General features: G+C 46.5%; 1 long non-coding RNA gene across 1 annotated transcript; it reads left to right on the top strand.

The window, feature by feature from the left end:
* The first annotated feature begins 704 nt into the window (after positions 1-704).
* LOC140849073 (uncharacterized) lies at positions 705-13,620 on the top strand. The gene is made up of 2 exons (XR_012130578.1): positions 705-985; positions 7,274-13,620. It is a non-coding gene; the product is annotated as an uncharacterized lncRNA (long non-coding RNA).
* Positions 13,621-13,973: the final 353 nt, after the last annotated feature.

Raw genomic sequence — 13,973 nt, 5'->3', positions numbered from 1 at the left:
TGTGACAGTGTAAAACCTGTACATTTTTCATCAAGATGGAAACAGCAAACACACACAAAACCACATGCCCCTTCATCAGCATGAACCCCTCTGTGAATTCCATCCAGGCAGGAGAAGCAGGTAGGGCCCCCAAAGTACAGACAGACCTAGTCTGGGTTCAGGAGCTAGGACCCAGAAGCCAATCTGGAAGTCAGGAAACAAAAGCCAGGAGATCAGATGTAGATCGATTATCTTCTCCATGCCAAGTGCTGGACTTAGTGGTTGGCTTATTACACTGTCAAAGTCTGTGAGGGAGGACCTGGTATCCCCATTTTATAGGTGAGGAAACTGAGCTTCCAATGGGCTGAGGAATTTGATTCATGTCACAGAGTTCCATAATCAAAGTTCTGGTTGCAGAAGTAGAGTTTGCTCCCAGATCTACTTGACCTCAACAACCATGTGCTTTTCTCCCTGCAGCTTCTCCAAACAAGAGGCAGAGGCCTCCCCAGCAGCTGTGGGTATAGTACTGAGGCCTGGAAGTGAAGGCTTCACTGGCCAATCCTCCTGTTTTCATCTGTGCCACAGCCCTCCCCCTTTTTGGCAACACACCCCTCTTCCCAGTAGGAAATTCATTCTTTGAGGTTCTGGTAAGCTGGCCCTGCCCCTTCCTCACCCCCACCCCCAAAGGTAGACACATGTCCCATAAGAACAGCCATCCTCACAGCCACAGTCGCTTGTTCTGGAACAGACTGGGTGATCAAGCAGGGCCTTCCTTGGAGTTTTAGGCTGAATCTACTGGGAAAGACGGTCTTTCATACAGAAGTGCTGAGTAGGAAACAGAATTGGAGCTGGGACATCTTTCTTGCCACCTGAAAGTCAGTTGGGGACTCAAGCCAGCAAAGGGGGAGAGAGGGACACAAACAAGAGACCTAAGACTGGGAGCTCCCTGAAGACCTTGTTTGAGCTCTGGAGCCAGTCATGGCTGAACTGCCCTTGGACTTCCCAGGTACATGTTAACTAATTCTCTTTTTGATTTGTGCAGGTGTAAGCTGGAGAAAAGTGGGCACACCAGGGTGGAGAGGGCAAGAGGGTGGATCAGGAGCAAGCAAGGCCTGGAACTATCCAAGCAGGACAGAAGAGGACAGGGAGGAGAGGGGAAACAGTCTTCCAACTCCATGTGGCGCCATGGTGGGCACCCACCCACCAGCCTGCCATGTGACTTTGTACCCACAGTGTACTTCTCTGATCTGAGGTCTGCCATCTGTGGAGGGATGTACTCATTTGCAAAGCCCACAAGAGACTGCTTGTTCCTGGGAAACTGCAGGGAAATGGCAAATATTCCAGTGCAATAAATATAGAGATCCCTTCCCATCTGGAGAGGGAGGAGGGACCACACACTTACTGAGCACCTCGTGAGTGTCAGGCGCTTACACTAGGTGCCTGACCTGCCTGACTGTCAACTACAAAACTGAAGGGAGGGCTGCAATGCCTGATGCTCACATTCATTAAAAAAGCAAATATTTATGGAATGAATGAAACATCTATCTTAATCTTCACAAGTCTCCAGAAACTGATTTAAAGAGGGTCAGCAACTCCCTGAGAGCCACAGAGTTGGTAAGAGGCCAAGGCAGAGTTCAGGGCCAACTTGCAGGCCTGAGAACTTGCCATTGCCCTAGATAGACAGAAACCATCACCTCTGTAGGACATGCTCACGGTGGGGGCTCTGGGAACCTAGAACAGAGCAAATGGAAAAAACAGTTGAATTATATGATTTATGTAAATTAGAAAATTTTAGAAGAATTTAAATTAGTGAATTAGACAGAATTAGAGGCCCAAGGATGTGTAATGGCTGAGGTGGAGGAGAAAGCCACAGCAAGCCTGGGGCCACAGCAGCGCAGAGCAGGGCCAGGGGGACTCTTGGTGGAGGTGGAGAGGAGCCAGTGCCGAGAAACAAGGCGAGAGCAGCGGAAGGCCTGGGATGGAGGCTTCATCTGAAACCCCTGGCCATGAGGCCGGAGCTCTTGCTTGCGGGGAGACAGAGCCAAGAGGTAGGTATGGTCAGAAGGGCCTGTGGCTGCCAGGTGAGGAGTGGTTCTGCTCTGGGAAGAGAAACAGGCAAGGGGGACAGCAAGGGAGAAGTCAGGCTGACCAAAGGAGGCTTCCTTCAGGGGAGGACCGAGGTCGCTGTGGGCTGCCTGGGTGAGGAGCCTTGCAGACTCCGACATCAGCTGCAGGAAAGGCTGCTGGTTCAACCGAAGAGCTCTAGGCTCTGGGGTCAGCCAGCCCTGGGTTGGAATCCTAGCTCAGCCTGTCGCTAACTGCGTGACCCTCGGTTACTTCGTCCTGAGCCTCCTTTGGCATCTGAGAATCAGTACCGCCCTTCAGCACAGCCTGACACGGGAGGTGGTAGATCGGGGAAACAGCGAACAGAGGCGCTGAGACCCGAGGCCCTGGGGTTCACCCTGGAGAGGAGGGTGCACTCTCCCCCTCCTCTCCTTTCCCCCCAAGCAGGGCTGGGCTGGGCACAGCTTCCTACCTGCAGAGACATATGGAGGGGACAGGAGGGGCAGGCACCCTGGGAAGACCAGCTGTTTTACCCTTGAACCTTGTCTAAGGCATTTAACTGAGACTTTTAAAACTTTTTCTTAGGGGAAAAAAATTACTAACTCTAAAGATTCCTTGTTCTCTCTGTGGGGGGAGGAAAAGTCTTAAAATTATCCTTTGGGGCACAGGCTCCTCTTGTTTTGGGAGAAACACTTCTATGAGCCTTGGCTGACCAGGGGTTAGGCCAGATCATATTCTGCAGAGGACCAGGGCAGCCACAGGTGCACAGATGGGAATTTTGCTGCATGGCATTTTCTTTAGGAACAGACCTCCATCCTACCCCACTTGACATATAGATATGGATTGCACTCCTTTGAAAATTGTTTGTTCTTAGGAAAAGAGTATTTACATATGTGTGTGAGTGTGTGCATGTGCACATGTGTGTGCACAGTGGAGTGCCTTCTGTACAGGGGTCAGGCCCATATTTTCAGGCAAGACTCTGAGGTGTATCTTCATTTCCTGTTGGTGACAGAAGCCTTCAGGACTGTGTTGGTAGTGCTGAGCACCCCTGGACTATTATGCTGAGACTCGTGGTGTCATTCCAGACGGTGAGGGAAACCTCAGGCTTTAGTCACATATGGGTGCAAACACTTGGATTCTCCTAGCTTGTTCTGGGAAGAGTAGTTTTGTTTCTGGAAGCAGCCATCCAGTCCCTCAGCCAGTCATCCTAGAAAAGGGCAAATCTATAGGCAGAGAATGTGGATCCAAAGCAGAGAGGTTAGAGGCTCTACCTCTGTATCTGGGGAAGAGGAGAAAGGGCAGATACCCAGGAGAGTGAAAGAAGCTAGCAGCAGGGCTGAGGGTGGGACTTTGGTGAGGCCTCTCCAGGAGCAGTCATCATTAGCTTCCAGGTTCAAGTGTTTTTCTCCAACCTTGCGGTTCCCTCCTGCTGTCAACAAATTTCCATTAAACCAGAAAGCAAGGAGGCACTTAAAGAATGAGGCACTAGCACCATTGCTGCCTAGTCTTTGCTGTGGGACATTAAAGAGCAACCAGTGTCCATCCTTGGGACAGACCCACAGAGCTGCCGATGGCCCTCCCCACACTGCCTCAGTCTCGTGGCTTGTGAGACGGTACAGTATCATTTCCAGGGAGGCTAGCAGCAACAGGAGAGAGGGCTATGCGGAGCAGCAAGGGACTGTCAGGAGCCATATAACAATGTAGTCAAGGCTCAAGCATTGATGGATGGGGGAGCAGGCAGCGATCGTCCCCCTTATTCCCCAACACTGGAGGGGAACAAACCTTGAAGGCTGGAGCCTAGATCCCATACCATAAAGTTACAGATTAGTCACCCATAACCTATTTAGTATATTGATTGGGACTCCTGCATTATAAGGGAACTGATTCATACTAGCTTTAAAGAAAAAGAAACATGTTAGCTCATATTACCAAGAAATTCAAGGGATCTGGGCACCATACAAATGTGCCCAGTGTCTTGGGACCCTATGTCTCTCTATCTCTCAGCTCCACTTGCCTCTGCTTGACTTCATTCCCCAACCGGATCTTACTCAGCGGTGGTGAGATGGCTCCCAGCAGCTCCGGGTTTACATGGTCTGAGAAGTTGTAACTCCAGATACAGATCTGTTTCAGGGTCCATGATATAACTTCCAAACAGATGTAAACTTATGGTTTTTAATATAAAGAGAGTGTGTCCCCAACCACAAAGAGCACATCTAGAGCATAGAGCTTGGTTTCTTAAATGTAATCTGTAAAATGGACTTAGAACTCCATAGAGAAATGGCTGATTCCAAGACCAAGGCTAGGAAAGTACAAGATGAACCTAAAACATCTTATTAAACAAGAAAGCAAGGAGGCACTTAAAGAATGAGGGGGACAGGGTAAAAAGAACCAGCAGCTGACTGGAAGCTCCCACTGGCTTAATCTGAGATCATCTGAGCATCAAAATAAATAATGAGAGTAAGATGTTATAACCCCTTGGATAAAACAGAAAGCAATGAGTCCATAGAGACATAAACAAATAATGAGAAATGGGATATTTACATTGTCACAAAATGCTTATTAATTACAAAGAGGAAAAGAGTAACTTCACAGTGGAGAGATGTGGCCAACAGCACTTTGATTAAGTGACAAAGTGAACATCACCAGAAATGGGACAAGTCAAAATTGCACCACCTGAGAGGATGTCATGAAAAGAACACTGCTGTCTGCCCGTAATATTCCAGCCAAGGATGCATAATCTGAATCTAATCATAAGGACACATCAGACACACCCAGATTGAGGAACAGTTTATAAAACAACTGGCTGGTAATCTACATAGGGATCAAGTCAAGGTCACGGTAGTTGAGGAAAGATGAAGGAACTGTTCCAGATTGAAGGGACTAAAGTGTCATGACAAGTAAATACAAGTGAAGTGTGGCTCTGAACTGATTCTTTCGCTCTAAAGGACATTATTGGGATGCTTGGTGAAACTTGAATGGGATCTGTAGAGTCAATGGTAGTGAGGAATCAGCATTAATTTCCTGGTTTTGATAGTTGATGTAGTAGAACGTCCTTACGTGTAGAAAATATGCACTGAAGTGTACATGGAGAGTACGTGAAGTGTATATGATAGAGCAATGTATCATCAACTTATTCTCAAATGGTTCAGGGGAATAAAAGGTTCTTTGTATGGTACTTGTAACTTTCTATAAATCTAAAGTTGTTCCCCGCCCCCAGAATTTTTGTATACCCCAAAAAAGATTCTCATTAGCCCCGCTTAGGACATATATCTGCTCTAGAACAATGACTGCAGCCGAGGGCTGGAGGGCCTCTGGTCAGCCAGTTTGGGTGGTGTGCCCGCTTCCGACACAGGGAACCTGGGTGGGCAGCTGTAATAACAGCCTACCAGGATCAGATGGACTGAAAAACAGTTGATTTGTTACTAGACAAAAAAAGTAACGTATCTACTGCATTCAGGATGCACTATTATCACTAACTTTTGGGGAACAATTCAGTCATTTAAAATCTTGTAACCTTTGATGCAGTAAATCCACTCTTTGTTAACCTATTTTAAGCAAGTAATTCCAACATGGAGGGATGGAAGCTTTATATTCAGAGATGTTGGTTCCAGTGTTATCTGAGGTACTGAAATACCAAAAGCCACGTAGGGTCCCAGTATGGGAGAAAGGCTGAAGAAGGCTGGTCCATGGCTGGGTGGCTGGCCAGCCCTGAGGCCTTTTGCACAGTCAGTGGGCTTCAGGATGTCCTGGCTGTAGATCCCCACATTTCCCCCTTCAGGTGAGACCATCTTAGTCCCTCCACTGGTCTGCGCATCACTCAGCACCTCCTGGCATGAGGCACTTGATGCCTTCTCACCTTCCCTACTGCTTCTTCTGGGCCCAGGTGCCTCTCCAGGTGAAATCGATGGCAAGGTGCCCGGGGTGTGGGCCCTCCATGGTCAGCCACTCAGGCTGGAGCCGACAGCCTGTGACTCTCATTCTAACAAGATACTCTCATTCAAACAAGATACTCTCATTCTAATCATGATAATGACAAAGATTATGAAAATTATAAAATTCATTGAGTTTGAAACATAGCAGGCACTGTTCTAAGGACTTTCCATGTGCTAATTCATTCTATCCTCACCCTATCTCTACAAAGCAGGTACCACTATTATCTGCTTTTTTCAGATGAGGAAACTGAGGCACCACATTGCTAGAAAGAAGCCTGGCATCTTACAAACACATACAGGCCGTTAATTGAGCTCCTTCTTTAGGAAGTTCTCCTGGACTGACTCAGCTATTCTTTCTCATCTTCTGGCACCTTCTTTGACCTATCTTTTCAAACTTGGATTAAGGGCAAGTTGGCCAGGCACTGCGATAGGCACTTGGATACAGAAATCAAAGATAACAGGTTCTGGCCTCAATGACTCACAATCTGAAAGGGAATAGGGACATGAAGACAGTAAGTATAGCCCAGGAGCTGCTAGAAATTGAGGTTTGGACAAAGGGCTGTGCAAGGACAAATCAGAGCACTCAGCCTGCACTGGGAGCTAGGAAGACATGAACAAAGAGGAGCTGAATAGAAGGACTCTGCTAAAGGGGCACCACGTGGGCAGAGGTGCAGTGCTATGGACTGAAGGTCTATGTCCCCATTAAAATTCATATGTTGGAATCGTAGCCCTCAATGTGATGATATTATGATGTGGGATCTTCAGTGGGTAACTAGGGTAAGATGAGTCCACGAGAGCAGAGCACTCATGAATGGGACTAGGGCTCTTTGGAGTCAGGAGAGGGCTTGCTTCTCTCTGTTCTACACCCTGTGAGAATACAAGAAGACAGCCATCTACAAACCAGGAAGTGGGTTCTTCCCAGTCATGGAATCTGCTGACGCCTTAGTCTTTCTCAGTCTCCAGAATTATGAGAAATAAATGTTTGCTGCTTAAGCTATCCAATGTATGGTGTTTTTGTTGTAGTAACCCAAATGGACTAAGGCATTGTGCGAAAAAGCTTGGCAGCTCTTCATTACCATCTCAAGAGGTTTGGTTGAGTCAATGAAGTCCAAAGGAATATCCAAATGTTTTTACTTCACAGAAATAGTTTTGTATTGGATTTTATTGTCTACCAAAAAAAAAAAAAAATCCTCACTTTGGGCCTGGAAGGCAATTTGTACCATAGGAATTTGAGGTTATTTTGGAAAAAATGTCAATAGGGAATGACCCATTTGCATTCCTTTTTTGCTGGCTTGCAGGTTCCTCAGGAAGAAGGACTGTGGGCATGCAGTGGTCTGATTTCCTCAGCAGGACACGACTGGGAAGGGCTGGATCACAGTGGAAACAAGGTGCAGTGGAGAGGAAACTGGAAAGGAGAATCCTAACTCCCCCACCTATGAGCTGTGAAGCCCTGGGAAGCGTACATCACCTCTTGGATCACCAGCTTCCTCGTCTATAAAATTAGGAGGAATCTGTATCTTCCTCCCAAGGGGGTAGGGCAAACAATAAGAGGATACACATAAGCCCCCAGTGTGAAGATATCTGCTGCATAGATGTTCAACTAATTGGGGTCCTTCTACTCTGTTTCCAGATAACAGGTTGAATACTGCAGAGGATGTTCTATCCAGCCTTGTAGGAAGAGGGGTTGGCCCACAAGCCCACTCATATGCCTTACACCTCTGAGATGTAATATTAAATCTCTGCTAATCATAGGAAAGACAGAGAAACTGGGCAACCAGTATTCCAACTCAGGGCCCCAAAGAACCAGCCAGCTTCCAACCCAGGCTGACTCAGCCGTGGGGACTTTGTTTCTGCGTTTGTCCTCATCCTGCCCCAAGCTTTGCTTCCTTTTCACCTCTGCTCTCCTTGGTTCCAGCCATGGGAAGGCAAATGCAGCTTGGACAATGAGAGATGCTAAAGGCTGGGAAAAATTACAAATGGGCAATTGGTTTTTGTTTTTTTTCCCCTGATCATTCTGTTCTCAATCTAAGAACTTGTTTCTTTCACCATCATCTTTCAACTTCTAAGCCTATTTAGAGCTTTAGAGGAAACTGGATAATCAGTTTTGGAAGGTAGAGTCTATAAGACAAGTGTAACTTACCCATGACGATTTATGTGTGAGACTCAATCAAAAAGATTTCCATTTTCTATAAATCAGTATCCATATGGGGAAAAAAAAGAACCTTTATCCCTACCTCACACCATACACAAAAATAAATTCAAGATGGATCACAGATCTACATGTAAAAACTAAACCTAATAGAGTTTCAAGAAGAAAACATAGGAGAATATCTTCTTGTCTTTGTGATAGGAAAAGCTTCCCTTAGGCAGGACAATAAGCACTAAGCACAAAAAGCAGATAAATATATCATCTTCAAAGTTAAAAACATAAAGGCTCAATTAGCAAAATAAAAAGGCAGAGAACAGACTAGGAGAAAATTTTCACATGAGACGTATCTGACAAAGGATTCATATCCAGAACACATAAAGAACAAACCAATTATAAAAAGATAGACAATCTGTAGTAAAAATGAGCATAAGAGTTAAACTGATACTTCTCAAAAGAAGATATGGCCAGTAAGCACATAAAAAAGGTGCTTAACATCTTTAGTCATCAGGAAAATGCAAATTAAAACCACAATGAGTTGCCACTTCATATCTTTGACAATGAGTCAGAGTAAAAAGACTGAGAATCCAAGCGTTGAGTAGGTTGAATAATACTCAACAATGAAAAGGAATGAATTACAGCTGTATGTGACAACATGGATGAATCTCAAAAACATTTTATGCCCAGTGAAAGAAGTTGTGCAAGCATACACTTGCATGATTCCTGTCTATTTATATGAAGGACAGGGAGAATTCATGTCTAGTGATAGAAATCAGAACAACAGTTGCCTCTGGGGAGTGGGATGCTGACAGGAAAAGGGTACCAGGGAACTTTCTGGGTCATGGAAATGTTCTATATCTTGATTTGCATGGTGGTTACATTGGATGGTACTTAAAAATCTGTAGTGCTTTACTGTGTGTAAAATATACCTCTATAAAAAAAGAATGTGAAGTTTGAAAAAGGTTTAGAAGACTCCCAAATTCTCAAAGGCTGATGAATGGGGAGAGGCATCTACTATGCATCGTGCTCAACTATTGGCAGTACATTTTCATTTCCATGGTTCCAATATCCACAGATCCCTTACCAAGATCTCTAGTTTCTCACCAGTTTTTCCTGTACCACCTCCCCCTGTGTCTCTCCAGTCCAGCTCCACTGACCCCTTGATGTTCCTCAAGCAAGCGAGTCACGTCCCCATCTCAGGGCCTTTGGGCTTGCTCTTTTCTGTCTGGAATGCTCTTCTCCCAGAATCTGGCTTGCTCCTAGATGTCTTCAGTTCTCTGCTCCAATGTCCCTTATCAGAGAACAGTACACACGCCCTCCCTTCTCTTTCCTCTCTGCCTTATTTTTGTTCACTGCCCTTCTCACCACCTGACACTGTATATACTCATCGTCTGCCTCCTCCACTAGAATGTGAGCTCCACCAGGCAGGGGCTTTGCCTCCTTTGCTCACTGCTGTATCCCCAGGACCAAGAATGAAGTGCTTACTAGACATCTGTTGAGCATTTGGTCTTAGCGGGCTCTTACAGCAATCCCAGGAGATTTTTTTTTTGAGATTGTAAAGCTTAAAAAGAATAGTAATTATAAACAGAAAGCCTGACACACACAGTGGATAGTCAATACATGTTAGTTCCTTTTTCTCCCGAATACTTCTTCTTGGGGGTGTTTAGGCATGGGTTTATTTTTGTCCCCATTTTTTATTTTAGGAATATAAAGTTCTGAGTGGTACTTTGACCTTCCCAAGGCCATCCTAAATGGCAGATCTCAATTTTGAGTTCTGGCCTTTTGAGCCTAAGTTGCCTTTAGTGCAGACAGAAGCCACCAGTGAAACGGCCAGACTGTGCAGGGGAAGGCAGAGGTGTTAGCACAGAGACTCATATGCTGACGGTAATGGATACTAGTTAGGAAGATGCTCCCTGTATCCCATTTCACACCTGGAGACCTATAGCAGGATACCTGTAACTCTCTATTAATTTTATGGGGAGGAGGGAGGTATGCAGGTGATATAGATAAACTTAAGGTCACAGGCATTTGACACCTGAATACATCACTTATTTTCTTTTGATAGTGGACTTACCTTCCCAGTTATGTAGGTTCTCAGTTACATTCACATGAACTTTCATGTCAAGTCCACATACTCCATGTTTGCAGGACATGTGAGTTTAAGGCAGTTGGATCAGGGGACAGAAAGGAACTCAGTTGAGTTAAAGCAGCCAACAGGAGAATAAATGTGCCATAAAGCCTGAAGTGCAGGTTCTCCAGCCTGGAAAATGTCAAATTAGGGTTACTAGAATAAATGAAGGTGAATGGACAGGCCAACACTACTTGGACCTTTAAGTGCCCAAACTGGACCCACCTCACTGTCTGACTTAGCTGGAAACACATCCCCGCTGGTCTACTTTCTTTTATTAACCTCTTAGTCCTGAATTGCTCACCCTGACCCATCTGACCTACTCCCCAAGTTCCACTGATGACCTCACTGGCCTCCAGATTGAATGCACCAGACCTCCCTTCATCCCACCAGACCAGGATCCTCCTCCCAGCAGTGCTATTTCAGCTCAGCCTGACCCAGGCCCTAGGGGTTTCACTCCCAGTGCAGATCCTGAGAGGGCATCTAATACCTAATAATGAAACTCCAAAGCTGGGGAGGACTCTACAAAGCCAGCACAAGGCAGTCATCTTTTCTAAATCTGAGATTTGTCAATTTTAGCAGGAATCACAAACCCCTTTGGGTATCTGATAAAAGCTATGAACCCTTTCCCCAGGGAAAAGCACAGTCACACAAGAATTTAGGAGGTTTGTGCCTCCCGTGAAGCCCACCTCCAAAAACTGGATTAAGTATTTCTGCCTTAAGTATATTTCAGAGCCTTTGTTATATTCCTTGAAACATTTCAATGAGCTGATGTTTTTCAACCTTCAGATGATTGGGGGTGTTTCCCCCCTTAATTACAGAGGAGTTTGTGTTGGAAGAAGGCAGATCTAGTGGTAAATGAAGCTTAGGACTTGTCTGGGAGAATGAGATGAAAAGAATAGCTCCAGTCTCATGTTTTGCCAGAAGGAAAAGGAACACAACGTCCTCATGCTCAAGGCTTGTTCTAAACTTAGCCAGCTCCCGTGGCTCCAAAGTTGGCAAAATGAGTTCCCACCGTCCTAATAAACATGCCGTGTGCAGTGACTAACTGAGACAGCAGTCGTGTCACAAGGCACATGCTGCTTCTAGCCAGCCAGACAAGGGGCCGTGGTAGGCTGAGACCCCCAACCAAGCAGAGATGACTGATGTAGGCGTGAGGATGACCTGGCCACCAACCTGCCTGGAAGAACCAGAGAGACTTGCCAGCAGTAGACCCCACCTTCTCACCATGCAGAGAAGGAAACGAAGGCCTGAGGGCTAGGAAGTAAAAGCTAGTGAGGGAGGGAACCACGTCATGAGGGGCTTCATCTGGTGGGCGATCACACCCATCAGGGCGAGGAACAAGGGAGACACCACATGGGTCACCGACCCACCTACGGAGGATAGTATTCCTAGGTGCCAAGGGATTTCCCTACCTGTGACCTTACACATCTGGGCATTAAGGGAAGGTGACTTCTGGAAGGGGAGACAGGAAATGCTCCTTTGCCCTGCCTGGCCCTCCTGAGGCCAAGCTGACCTGATCAGATTGTGTTGGAGGCCTGCAGTCAGCTCAGGGCACTGCATTCTTGGTGGCAGAGGGCAGGGGGGGCAATGGACTCAGGGTTCACCATTGGATAGGAACACAGATGCGCATAATCACTATCTCCAAAGACATGGTGGACTGTCCACTGTGTCAGACTCCCTCTGCAGAAGCTGGGACAGCCCCAAGGGAATGCCAGCTACTGGCTCAGTGGGGTGGGGAGGTGTCTCCTGGGGCCAGGTGGGTGCTGAGGGTTCCACAGAGTTCAGGAAGAGTGTTTTCCTAAGCAGCAAGCAGATTGCTTCTGGGAAGGGGAGCAGCCTGAGCATATATACAGCAGCAGATCTGAGAGGTGATGGGAGGCTGGGACAGATGGCCCAGGCCAGGGACGTGAGGACAGGGTGGCAGATTAGGGGCTAGAATGGTGCAGGACACTGGCTCTGAACAAGGCAGGAGTGTGCAAGCTTACTTGGGTAGGGAGGGGCTTCCTGGCACCTAAGGGGATCAGAGGGCCCAAAGAGGTGGGCTCTGCTGAGCATCATAGCAGACATGTTAGTCACATTCCATGATGCCCTCAGGAGGGAAGTCAGGCTAATGCAAGGAGCTTATGGAAGTCAATCCAACATAAGGAAGGACTTCTGACAGCCTCAGCCATAGCTATTGGGCAAATTAAACAGGAGGTAGTAAGCTCCCTGGCATTGGAAGCCTTTAAGCAGTTTGGTTTGGTAGGGAGAGCACAGAGCAGATGCAACATCAAAGTCCTTCCCAACCTTAACAGTCTTCAGCTTGGATTCCTCCGGAAGCCTTGTTGAGGGAGAAGAGACAAAATTCATCTCTTCTTTTCCAGAGTAGGAAAACCAAAGCCCAGGCTGCACCGAAGGTCACATAGACAGGCAGCAGAACTGGGAACAAACCCACATCTCTCCTTCCCAAGCCCCAGCCTCTCCCATTTGCTTTCCCAACTGGTGTCCCAGACTGTGCTATTTTGGGCCAGCTCCCCACCAGGACAGAGGGCGCCTATGGGGCGGCTTGGCACTGCCTGCTGCCTCCCAGGTGAAGCTGGAAAAGAAGCATTGAAGGGCCCGTTATCTCTGTCCAGGTCACAAAGAGGGGTACAAACGTGCCTCACATGTAGCCAGCCCTGGCTCTGCCCCTGCACCCTCAGGAGGCAGTGTGACTGTGCAGGCCATTACTCTGACTCTGGATCTCTTGGCAAAGAAAATCCCGTCAACTTGGTTTGGGAGGAAGTTCGAGACCCACAGGTGAACCTCATCCTCCAGGCCACCAGGGGGACCAACTTAGATCTTTGTGTCCCAAGTTCCTCGGAAATGGGTTCTTCAAACAGCAACTAGAGGAAAGGCTTTATCAAGATATAATTAATATATCATACAATCTACACATTTAAAGTGTACAATTCAATGGCTTTTGGTATATTCAGAGTTGTTCAACCATCACCATTACCAATTTGAGAACATTCCCATCATTTGTAAAGGAAATTCTGTGCCCTTCAGCTATCAGCCTCTCGTTCCCCATCCCCCCAACCCAGGCAACCACTATTTTCTGCCCCTGTAGATTTGCCAGTTCTGGGCATTTCACATACATGGAATCATATAGTATATGGTATTTTTGTATCTGGCTTCTTCAGTTAGTGTAATGTTTGCAAAGTTAAGCCATTTTGTATCATGCATCACTACTGTACTTCATTCCTTTTTATGGCTGAATAGTATTTCATTGTATGGTTATACCTCATTTTGATTGTGTATTCATCATTTGATGGACATTTGAATTATTTCCACCTTTTGGTTATTATGATCAAAGGAAGTTTTTGTGTTCAAATAAATTTGGGACATGATGCCAGCCCTGTCTCCCTCTTGGATACTCACATGTCTCTTAGCATATTAAAGGCTCTGAGAAGTCCTGCAATAAAGGCAACTGTTTACCTTTATTTGACCTAGTGCTTCCCACATTTCCCTCACAGCCCTTCACAGAGAGAAGTCCTTTGTGTGTCAAGGTTGGGAAAACAGTGGTGACTTGACTGAAAAGAAGCTGCCAAGTTGGAATCTCAACTGAAAGGAAGTGGGTTCAAAAGAGGGTTCCAGCTCCCATTCCTGCTGCTGCCACTGGAAGGACTGTCCTTCGAGCTAAAAATGTTAAGAATCTTGAGATTGAAGACCTTCTCAGGCCATGGCCGGTCCATTCATTTGC

The sequence above is a fragment of the Manis javanica genome, chromosome 4 (genome assembly GCF_040802235.1).
Source record: "Manis javanica isolate MJ-LG chromosome 4, MJ_LKY, whole genome shotgun sequence".
NCBI classification, from domain to species: domain Eukaryota; kingdom Metazoa; phylum Chordata; class Mammalia; order Pholidota; family Manidae; genus Manis; species Manis javanica.
The sequence above is the reverse complement of the archived record's forward strand: the minus strand, read 5'-3'. Positions and strand labels throughout refer to the sequence as shown.